This window comes from Protopterus annectens, chromosome 9.part0 (assembly GCF_019279795.1).
Source record: "Protopterus annectens isolate FY-2018-M chromosome 9.part0, PAN1.0, whole genome shotgun sequence".
NCBI classification, from domain to species: Eukaryota; Metazoa; Chordata; order Ceratodontiformes; family Protopteridae; genus Protopterus; species Protopterus annectens.
Genome location: NC_056743.1, coordinates 218,859,211 through 218,871,557, shown reverse-complemented (window position 1 = coordinate 218,871,557; position 12,347 = coordinate 218,859,211).

Genomic DNA, 12,347 nt, shown 5'->3' with positions numbered 1-12,347 from the left:
CTGCTACAGCATAGCTCACTCCCTGAAGTAACCACCTCAGCAGTCCTGGCTGCAAGTATGCAGTCTGTCTGGGTCTCCCCCAGGCTACCAGACCCACATGCTTGTCTCCTAGCCTCACTGCATGTAACTGCATAAGTACATCGTACTACCTCATCCAAATCCTTCCCTCTCAGGACATCTGCAGGATGGTAGTTCCATACCCCTGTTGTTTCAAGACAACCCACTATTGGCATTTTGTCTTTCCCACTTACTGGCTCCCTCACCTTTGGTTCCCCACCTTGCCTCCATGGATACTTGTATGCCACCTGGCCCCACTGGTTACATTCAAAACATTTAACCCCAGCTCCTGGATGTGTACCTGGACTAGTAGCTTCCCCTGCTACTGGTGGATTCTGTTGGGGCAGTCTGTGCTGCCCACCATGGGTTCCTTTAGACCCAGGAGCAGTAATGGGGGTCCTTTTTCTGTGCAGGGCTACCCTGCTTGCTAGCTATAGGTCTCCCTTCTTCCCCAACTCCTCTGAAGTAGCACACTGTCTATCAGCTAAACAGATCATCATGTCCTCAGGCAAAGTGTTAAGGGCTTGTTCCCTTACCAAAAGTTCTGCCAGCCCTTCAAAAGTGGTGACCTGACATCCACTCACCCAACTATGAAAATAAGTGCTCAGTTCAACAACATATTCACATACATTTTCATCTGCCTTGCGCCTATGCTCACAAAACTTTTTCCTATACATTCCAGGTGTTAGCTTAAAACATTCTAACAAATGTATTTTTACAGCAGTATAATCAAAACAGTCAGTGTAAAGACGTTACAGCTTTAACATGGAGTAAGGGGGTCAGGAACCATACCCAGAGCCTTTGGTCAACTTCATACTGTTTACATACCCGCTCAAACATATGAATGAAGCTATCAAAATTATCCCCCTCTTTAAACTGTGGAAGAAATTTACTGACCTTTTGTGCTTCTGGGGTCTGGTTACTCCCTTCCCCATTACCTCCATGACTCCGGAGAAGAGTCAGCATTTCCCTCTTATGCTTTCTCTGCCGTTCCTCTTCTTCAGCTTCTAGGCTCCTCATTCTCTCAGCTGCTTCTAGTTCCATATGCCTGGCCTCCAACTCAAGTTTCTTTAGTTCCAGCTGGATTTTTAAGTCCACAGCAGAAAGGTTGAGCTGTCCATTCTCCGAGAATATTGTATCTCCACTGTCAGTCTGATTATCCTTCAGGCTGCTGTTTTCTGATGCAGCTGTAACCAAGGCTGCAATCAGGTCTGCCTAAGTCAGGTTTCTATGCAACAGCCATATAGCCTGGCACTTCTCCGCCAGCTGGCTCCTTGTCAGCTTTCCATACTCTTCTGCTGACACGCTGCCTACTCACCCTGACTAACACTAAGCTAACAAAAGAAATAAACAATTGTGATCAGAACTCTTGGTATACACTGCGTGACTGTTTTAGAGTACAAAACACTTTTAGAGATCACTTTACATAAGCTACAGGAATTTGCTCTATCCACACCACTACAAGCCAATTTGTATGTGAAGTAGATCCTACCGCTGCCAAACACTTGTGAGGACCATGCCCTGGCCCAGCAATCAAGGAGCCTCAATCCTCACCACTAACACCAGGGAGGTCGTCTCCTAGAAGAGTAAAGGATAACTAATACACACAGTAAAGTACAATTTCTCTTAAGTGCACACAGAGATCACAGTCACTCTGGGGCTGCTGCTCCCTTGCTCACCAGGCCCCCAATAAGACTCCCCACTGGCACAGATATAGGGTCCAGGTCTCAGCCTAACTGGGCAAGCTAGGACCTCCAGTACCCTCTCTGTCCAACCAGCGCTTCATGTCCCTGCCCAAGTAGCTGACACAAAACACACACACTTTGAGATAAGTATTTATACAACTTCAGAGACACTCCTGGGAAAGGCTGACACAGATTCTCTAGCTGTGCCCCTTTACCCAGACTATACAGTAGTAATTACTGCCACCACACAGTTAATAATATCAGCTACTAAAAGGCCCTTAAAAGGGTGTCCAATTACTACTGTGCAATATTACTATCCAATGGTAATGTGACTACAGTCTAAGGCTTATTGGAAGGGCTTAGACAGTAAACTCTATAAATCTATAATGTACTCGAAAGCATACTTCACCTCTACACAAACCAGCCATGGGTAGAAGGTTTTAAAATATTTAATAATAAATAATTAAAACACAAGACAAAACTACTACACCATAGAGATATGTAAGAATTCACAAATTACACAGAAACTTAAAATAATACAGTAGGACAGGTCTGGCTTCAAAGAAAAATACCTAATTAATCTTTACTAGCTTTAACTATTCCTACAAGATATCACAGTGCTAAAAACTTGCATGTGAGCATAAGCAGAGTGCTCATAAGTTAGATGTCCAAGATCAAAATGCTCTAGGTCTCTTGTGAGACATAGAATTTAAACATTACTAACAAACATGTCTCTAAGGTCTTCCCAAAATTACATCATTTTTGGCACTTAGGTTTTCCCAGTATTCATATTGCATCATCTTAACACCTGGTCTGAGTTCTAGTTCTCAGACCACAAACTGCATTATTTAGCAATCTAACATCTCCTCAGAAACTTACAACGATACAAGATATTTCACATGTATATGCTAACAGAAACTAAAGCAATAAAAGCACCTTCCACATCTATATTCTAGGTCATAAACTTTAGCCTTAAAACAATGGACATGAAATCTTCATCCAGCCGCCATCGGGCTGAATTCTAACATGAATGGATACAACATGCTTCACTGGGCCAGTAGAGTGCAATGTTGTCACATATTTTGCAGTTCCACATTTCACAGTGTTTTCTTACATTTAAAACACAAGCCTATATTTACAATTATTTATACAGTTGATAGAATTATATATCAAATTCTATTTGACTAGGCTGGCAGCCTTTGCCCATCTCTCCCCAGTCGTCATATTTAGTTTCTCAGTTTTTGCATTATCTTTTGTTTTGTCTCTTCTCGATTACCATACCATGTATATCTTTGCATTTCTATGCCCCTTATTTACTTTGCAAAAAGCTTTAAATATAAAGCAAACATCAAAGGGAAAAAGGACACCCCTGCCTTGTTCTTCTGTTCAAACAACTTAACAGAGAGGAATCATCATACTGTATTTCTTGCCTCTGATCCTTCGTATTTCCTGATAATTAACCTTACTGTATTAGGGAATCCAAATGTTTCCATTGCCGTACTCAGAAAATCCCAGCTTACTCAATGCAACACTTTCTCTGCATCAAGACCAACTAACAACAGTGACATTTTCTTACATTCTGCTTCCTCCAGTATTGTCATTATTCTATTAATTTTGTCAATATTTGTCTCCCTCCACAAAATCACATTGATCCATATCTAGCAATTTTGGCAGCACGTTTGACATTCTTTTAAATAGTATATACATAAACACTTCTCATAGTTTAATATTGAAATGGGTCTATAGGAAGCTGGTTCCGATGTGTCTTTCCCATCATTAGGTGATACAGCCACAACTCTCTTCCAAGATGCAGTGCTTCCCCTTCTTTTAAAATACTGTTAAATAAAATCTTCCAGATCTGTATCACTTTCTTTCATCCTAACATCAAAACTTCCATTGGAATACCTTCTGTTCTTGAAGACCTTTCTGAAGATTGATTATACATCACAATTCTTATCTCATTTTCTCCTATCTTAGCTATTATATTTTGAACCTCTCCTACCTCTGACCTTGGCATAAGTATTCCATAAATATTTTCTTTTGTTATCTTTCTTTATTTTCACACTTTTTTGCTTTATAAAAGTGTTTATAATAATTACAAAGTATTCCTAATACCTCAACAGTATCTCTGGTTATTTTTCTTGTTGTAGACTCCATATGTTTGGTGACAACCCTTTCTACTTTATGTTGCCTATGTCCTTGTGTTATAAGTTTCTGTGCTCTGGAGTTATTATCAGAAATAGCTACTTAATGCATGCATATTATCCAGATACTCTCTTATTTTCACCTTAGCATTCTGCATTTTTGCCTCTTCCTATTCTGTGACATTCCCCTTATTCTGCAATACTTTATCCTTTGTCAGCCCTGCTAGATTATTCCTATTACTTCTTAACAACATTTCTTTCTCTTTTATTTTTACCCTATTTTTGCGTTAGCATTGTTGCCTCACAGCAAGAGGTTCTCCTGTTCGATTCTCGGCTGGAGTGCCTTCTGTGTGGAGTCTGCATGTCCTCCCCGCGGTCGAGTGGCCTCCGAAAGACATGCGTGAATGGTCATGCCTTTGCTGAAGGTTGGGCGTTGGGCTAGCAACTCGGCACCATAAAAAACTGACTGTCAATCATTAGCGGACCGGAGTTCCGCTCTGGCGACCCCTAACCGGGAAAAGCCGAAAAGACAAACAAACATTTTCATTTTATCCCACTCATTAACTATAACTTTCTTTAGATATTTCTATCTTCCCTAAGAGCTTTCCAAAAATTTTCACTACCAATTCTTAAATTCCTCTCTTTTTAAGGGGTAGGTAGGAAAGTGCCATTGTCTCTTTTTTTACTTCATTACCCTACATTTAATCTTGGTTTTTATCAGTATCGGAAATAGTAATTGGATATGTGTTAAAGCTTTCAATTAAATGTACATGTTCCTGTGAAATATAATTTCTGTGTAGTCTAGCCCAGTTATTGTACCATGGAGAATAATTTATTTATTTATTTATTTCCAGTTCGATTAGTGGGGAAGTCCAATGGGCCCAAAGGACCTGTTTTCAGTGGAGACCCGGGGAGAAAATCTCCAAGATACATAATACAGTACAGATACAAAAGTATAAAAGATACATTATATAGAACAATTTATAACATATGTGCATTCAGTGTCACACATAGTCAGACAAAAATCATTATGTTTTATCTTAAGGGTTATACAGGTTCATTTATGCAAACACTGTTGTATATTACGTGTGGAAACACTTTACATACACACCTTTAAAGTAAATGTAGAAAAAACTTTACATGCACTCATTTAAAGTATGATGCTATTTACAATATTTACACAGTAGTGTTGTAGGATAAGTAGCACTAGGAGTTGTAGAGAGCTTGGGTACACTCATAGTAAAGTAGCTATGGGAGATATAGAGAGCTTAGGAACCTGGGAGAAAAAAACTCCTAGGGGCATGTATTAGATAGATTTAGGTAGGGTGAAGGCAGGTACATTTCCATTTAGTGGACAGCTGTTTGAAAATCTGGGTTTTAAAGTTTTCTGAGTTTGATATAGTTTTTAGAGAGGAAGGGAGAGAATTCCATTTCTTACATGTTGAGAAAGAAAGGAGAAGATGGCCAGCAGGACATTTAGGCTTGTGGATAGCAATTAAGTTTTGATGTTTAGATCTGAGAGTTCTGATGGGGGTGTAAGGGGGAAGGATATTTGCTAGAGCTGGACAATTTGTAGGGTGAAATACAAGTCTGTGTGCAGTGGTGAGTTGGAGGTAGTTTAGGTAGTTTGGGAGTTCTAGCCAATTCAGAGATTGTAGGGTAAGGCAATGATGGGTGGAATTTCTGGATTTGATGGAAAATTTTGAGATTTTATTATAGCAGCTTTCTAGTTTGGAGGTGGTAGAGGAGGGAAGGTTGGCTAGGAGAGGGGCTCCCTCCGTATAATAAAGAGGGAGGAATGTAAGTAGTGGCCAGAGTTTGCCTAGTAGAGTTTGAGAGAAAGTGATTATTCCTATATAGCATATCTAGTTTTTGGTGGGTTTTCTTAATATTTTGTTGAATATGTATGTCAAACTTGAGGAATTCGTCAATAGTAATGCCGAGTAGTTTAATAGAGGGAACCACTTCTATAGGGGAGATGGTATGACTAAGGACTTTGAAAGCATCTTTGTCATAGGAGTAAGTCTTTCTGGGGGGATTAGTAGAATTTTAGATTTATTAGCATTGAGAGAGAGGTGGTTTTGGTGCATCCAGTTTTCAGTGGTTGAGAAAACAGTTTGGGTTTTAGTGAGCAATTCAGAGATGTTTGAGGCAGAGCAGACTAAGGTTGAATCGTCTGCATATTGAATGATTTTGGCATCAGGAATAGCAGTGTGAAAGTTATTAATGAAGATGTTAAACAGCATGGGCCCAAGGATGGATCCCTGTGGTACACCAGTTGGGGTAGGTAAGAAGGAAGAGGTGGAGTTTCTCCATTTGACTGCTTGTGATCTGTCTGATAAGTAGCTGGAGAACCAGGATAAAGTATTTGGTGAGAGATGAAGATTTGAGAGATGAAAGAGAAGGTGTTTGTGAGAAACAGTATTGAAAGCTTTAGACAGATCAAGCAAAAGAGTCGAAACCAAGTGTTCTGAATCTCAGGCTTGATTGACAGTTTCTAGGAAAGAAAGTAGTGCTATGGCCTGGGTGGAAGCCATGTTGGGTAGGTGTAAGAAGATGGTTTTGGGTTAGAAAAGGCATCAGTTGGAGGTGGGTGCACTTTTCTAGGATTTTAGAGATTGGTGAGAGCAGAGCAATAGGGCGGACGTTTGAGATGTTGGTGTTTTTGCCTCCTTTGTGAAGAGGAAGAATATAAGCTGAGCACCAGAGTTTAGGGACGTATGATTCCTTTATAGATTTGTTAATAATTATGCTGATTGGGAGTGCTATACCATCAGCAGTGCATTTTAGGAAGGAAGAGGGAATATTGTCAGGAGCATTAGAGCAAGGTTTAAGTTTGGACAGAAGTCTTTTTATAAAGTAGTGGAGACTGGTTTGAGCTCAAAAATAAGGGGATGGGCATTAGGGGAGTTAGATCGAGAAGAGAGAGAGACTGGTGGGTTATTGCTAGGGAAAGTCTTGGTCAGGTCAGATATAGTTTCTATGAAAAATTAGTTAAAGTCAGAGCTTAGTTCAAGGTCATATTTACTAGGGTCAGGACAGGGGTTATTCTTGGAGCCAGGATTAAGAAGTAAGTTTATTGATTTGCAGAATTGGTTGGGGGTTTTGTTATTATTAGACTGGAGCTTGATATAGTAGGATTTTTTGTCCTTAGTGATTAGCTGTTTCACTAGGTTACGGAGTTGTTTGTATTGGAGCAAGGTATTGGGCAGTTTATTGTTTTGGCAAAGTTTCCATAATTTGTCCCTTTGGTGCATAATTTGCTTAGTATGTTTGGATAACCAAGGAGCTGTATTAGTTTTTATCCTTTTGTGTCTTAGTGGGGCAAGAGAGTTTAGGGTGTTTAGGAAGACAGAGTTGAAGTAGTCTATAGCACTGTCAAGAGTAAGGATTTTTAGAATTTGCCAGTCCATTTGTTTGAACATGTTTGAGAAGGTTGTGGGGTTGAAGTTATTGAGGTTGTGAGTGAGAATGTATTGGTGCTGGTGAGGTGAAGAGTTAGTTACGCGATGAATGACAGCTGGGAGGTGGTCGCTAATGGTGTCAGGAATTGTGCCAGAGTCGGTTATTTTATTTGGATTGGAGAGTAGGATCCAATCAATAGTGGATCCAGGGGGGTTTGTTTTGTTAGGTCAAGTGATAGGAAGGATTATCTGAGTAAAGTTATAAAAGTTAATGGCTAGGGAGGGAGAGGGACTATTGACTTTATTCCAGTCAATATTTACATTGCCTAGAATGCATGGTTTGTAGTTAATTTTAGTAGATGCCCATAGGAGAATATCTTCGAGGATAGAGATATTGTTACCAGGTGGGATATATAGAGCAATAATGCAGATATTTTTGTGTTTATTCATTTTTAGTAGTCCAGCTGTAAGTTCAGTGTTGTTGAATAGAGGAATTGGAATTTGGAGAGGAATTAAGGTAAGTAGGTTAGAGTAGATTATAGCAGTGCAGCCACCTTTTTTATTTAATCGGTCATTTCTGAGAGTATGCAATCCTGGGGGCAGGATCTCAGAATCATAGATATAGGGTTTGAGCCAAGTTTCTGAGATGGCTAGGATGTCTGGTTGGTTATGGCTTAGCCAAGCTTGAAATTGGTGAACTTTGTTGTTGAGACTCTGGGCATTAATAGTAAAGACTTTTAGGGTGTTGTGGGGAGAGGAAGGTGATAAGGGGTAGGTGTTGTTAATAAAAAGACTGGGACCGGGGTTGGGGTGGATTTCTCCAGCTAAGACTAGATTGTTGAAGGAAATAAACTTTAGCCATTTACATTTGCAAAGTAAGAGTTTAGGTAGATCTAAGATTATTTTATGTGTCAGTTTATAAGCTATGGTGGAGAAGATTTTAGAGTTGAATAGATACAGAGGGTTAGGCTGAATGAGTGAAGGGCAGATATAATTGAAATGAGAGTAAGAGTGATGGTAAAGATAGGTTTGCATGGAGGTTATTTTTGTAGGTAAATTTGGACAAGCATTGGAGGAGTATGAGCTGGTATAGCATAAGGGAATTAGGAACAGAAAGAGGAAGCAGGGGGCCTGAAGGGTACAGAGAATTAAGGAAAGCATGTCTGTGTAAAGGGAGAATGATAGGTATAGATTTGGAGAAGAGGGAAGGCTGTGCAGAAGAGAGGGTTTAGAAAAAGGTGCAGGTTTTTCTTAGAATTATAAGAAGGAGGTAGATAGAGTGATGTATGTAAGTGGAATGGCTGTAAGTAGGTGGAGTAAATGGGGAAACACTGTTATTGGGTAATTAGGCTGGCTTGGTGAGGAAAGGGAAGAATAAAGTTAGGCGTGCTGGGGGTGGGTGGAATTTGGGGCCAGGGTAGGGGAGCAGAGTGAGCCTGCAGGGTGAATGGAGCAAGATTATACAAGTAAAGGAAGAACATTCTGAAAGAACAATCTGTGAGCTGCTGACTACTGAGTTGCTTTCTGGTAGGTAAGGGTAAGTGTAGAGCTGGAGATTCTGTGGTAGTGATAGTAGGGGAATAGCTGGGTGCAATTACTGAGGAATTTAGCAGGTAGGCTTGGAAATATAAGAGCAGTCTTAAACAGCAGAGATATGTTTTGTATGATACTAAGAGAGAGAAGAGATAGGAGTGTGTGAAACAAGCCTAATAGAGGGTGCAACCTGGTGGGGAAAAGTATATAACAGCTGAGCTAGTGATAGGAGTGTAGTACAGCTGAAGCTATTGATAGGTGATAGCTATTATAGACGTAGGGAAGGCTCTGTTAACAGTTGCAGATGGCTACACAAGGAAGGAAGGTTTGTTTGTTAAGGGGTAGAAAGGAGTATGGCTGTTGGGTAACCTGGCCAAGTATCGAGTTTTAATACACATAGAAATAATTTTAGTAAAATTTCAGCTTTACTGCTAGGTGTGGGAAACATGTACTTTCTTGCTTCCCTTGGTAACAGGGTTCTGACATAGGATGGCAAGTTTCTGTAGTTTAAGGATGAGTGGTTGGTATTACTTGTAAGGGGTCCTTATTCACCAGGCAAGTAGATTCTTAAATCTTAGTGCAGGATAGGAGGTTGGAAAGCTAGATATGTTAGAGAGTGAGAAAAAATACAGTGGTGAGAAGACAGCCTTTTGATAATTTGGGTAAAGATACAGACATTTCAGTCAATAAAAAAAACACGAACATATTCACTCAGTAAAAACAGGCTGGTTCACATACTAATAAGGCACTGATTAATGAGGTCTAGAAAGAGTGAGGCAAGAGTTCTTAGTAGCTTAAAAAGGTCTAGAAAGAGTGAGGCAACAGTTCATAGTAGCTTAACACAAACTGGCTTGGAATGCATTACATAGTTACAGTTATGTTCTGCTGAGTAATAAATAATATAAGCAAGGTAGTTCAGGGACATTTAGGCTGTAAGTTAAGTAAAATCCCAATAGAAGCAAACACTTTAGGTATATAGTTCTATCTAGTTCATCACATGTGCTTACAACAGTACAGGAATAGGCAGTAACACAGGTCAAATAAGCCATATTCACATAGCATAAAAGTCAATCGTACAATTATGCAAACATATTAAGTCCTAGGTTTATCACAGAGAACTTGGGACAGCTACATGTATTACTGCCCACGCAAATGAGTTATGCTGTAAGCTCTTCACCAATTCTGTGGATGCCACACTGGTAATAAACTTATAAGAAGGGAGGCTATGTGCTGTTTCTGCCCACACACAGCATTTAGATTGATAGCACTGCTCAGACCCTGTAAGATCTACCACAATGTTGGAAATGCTACACTGATAATTAAAATGTATGTATGGAGGCTCTGAGTTATTCTGCCCACACACAGTTTATGAATTAATAGTACTGCACAGACCCTATTGAAGCCTCAAAGTCACCTACCATTAATGCTACTCTATGCAAGCTTAAATGAGGATATCCTAGAAGCACTAAGAGCATTGATTATTAAAAGTGCTTCAGTTCCATGTAGTGTCAAGAAGCTTAGATTCCCTCAGGCTATAAGAATGTTTAACTAGGGTAGGTGTAGTGTGCAAGTCATATCAACTCAGCATGGAAGTGGATTGGGTAAATATACGCTCGTATTACCAGGAGCTCTTACAGTAATAGTTACCCCAGATTATAGAGATTTAACAAGGAAAATATTATGTCGCAGGCTAGTTCCATACCACATATACCCAGCGAGCTACTAACCACTTATCTATTGCGAGTTACCCTCGGAAATGAAAACAAATACTAAGGGTTATAGCAGCACTCTTTCTAGGAAGTGGGGTAGCTTACATCAACTCCACGTGGGAAGTGCAGATACAAATAGCCATTTCTAGCACAATAAGCCAGCACAAGATGAGTAAAACAACCTGGACGGTCTTTGAATTTGTAAGGATTCTTTGAACACAAGCAAATCTATTGTGATTTTCCAGCTAACATTCAGCAATACAATAACAAAAGCGGAAAAAGTAACTTACAGAGTTAAAGACGCTAGGGCCAGGAATGCACAGCAGCCAGGAGGATATTCCAGTTATTAAACATGGCACCTCACAGAGCTGCACAGATTTATAAAATTGAAGAGGATGTGAGGTGAGAAAAGTAGGGGAGTGTAGGTGTGGGCAGGTAGGCTCAAGGAGGGGTTAAAATTCTAGATAGGTGAGCGAGTATCTGGTGGGATGTCTTGTAGAGTTAAGCTGAAGGGAAGAGGAAGAGAAACTGAGCAGGGTAGGGACGGGGTGTAGGAATGAAAAAGAGTTGTAGGAGGGTGATGAGAACGAGATGCAGATAAATGGGGAAATAGTAGCAGGGTAAGGACAAGTAAAGGAAGAAAGTTCTGAAAGAACAATCTGTGAGCTGCTGACTACTGAGTTGCTTTCTGGTATGTACGGGTAAGTGTAGAGCTAGAGATTCTGTGGTAGTAAAAGTAAGGGGATAGCTGGATGCAATTACTGTGGAATTTAGCAGGTAGACTGGGAAATATAAGAGTAGTCTTAAACAGCAGAGAAATGTTTTATATGACACTAAGAGAGAGAAGGGATAGGAGTGTGTGAAACAAGCCTAGTAGAGGGTGCAACCTAGTGGGGAAAAGTATATAACAGCTGAGTTAGTGATAGGAGTGTAGTACAGCTGAAGCTAGTGATAGGAGATAGCTATTATAGACATAGGGAAGGCTCTGTTAACAGTTACAGGTGGCTACACAAGGACAGGAAGGTTTGCTTGTTAAGGGGTAGAGGGGGTATGGCTGCTGGGTAACCTGGCTAGGCAGTGAGTTTTAATACACATAGAAGTTATTTTAGTAAAATTTCAGCTTTACTGCTAGGTGTGGGAAACACATACTTTCTTGCTTCCCTTGGTAACGGTGTTCTGACTTAGGATGGCAAGTTTCTGTAGTTTAAGGATGGGTAGCTGGTATTATTTGTAAGGGGGCCTTATTCACCAGGCAAGTAGATTCTTAAATCTTAGTACAGGATAGAAGGTTGGAAAGTTTCTTGCTTCCCTTGGTAACAGGGTTCTGACGTAGGACGGCAAGTTTCTGTAGTTTAAGGATGAGTGGCTGATATTACTTGTAAGGGGTCCTTATTCACCAGACAAGTAGATTCTTAAATCTTAGTGCAGGATATCTAAATTATATTGGAGTTTCTACAGCTGAATTCATATCTTCCATACCAAGTATTTTCATTAATTTCTTCAGAAATGTATTTATTGATTTATTTATTTTATTTATTTATTAACATTTGTTTATCATGGAAGTCCAGCTGGGCACAGGTGACCTTTTCATTGGAGATCTGCAAGAAAAGCTCCAAGTTATCATATTTAATGCAGTCAGTCTTTATAATACCAAATTTTATAATACAGTTTTAGTGTCCATATAGCATAATAGTCAGTATAATAAAATTTGTATTGATATTCATTCTGAAGAAAATGAAAACACTGTCATCTGTGTTAGCATGTCTGGCAATAAATGTGTGTATATTCTCAGATTAACTTGTATGGCAGCATGTC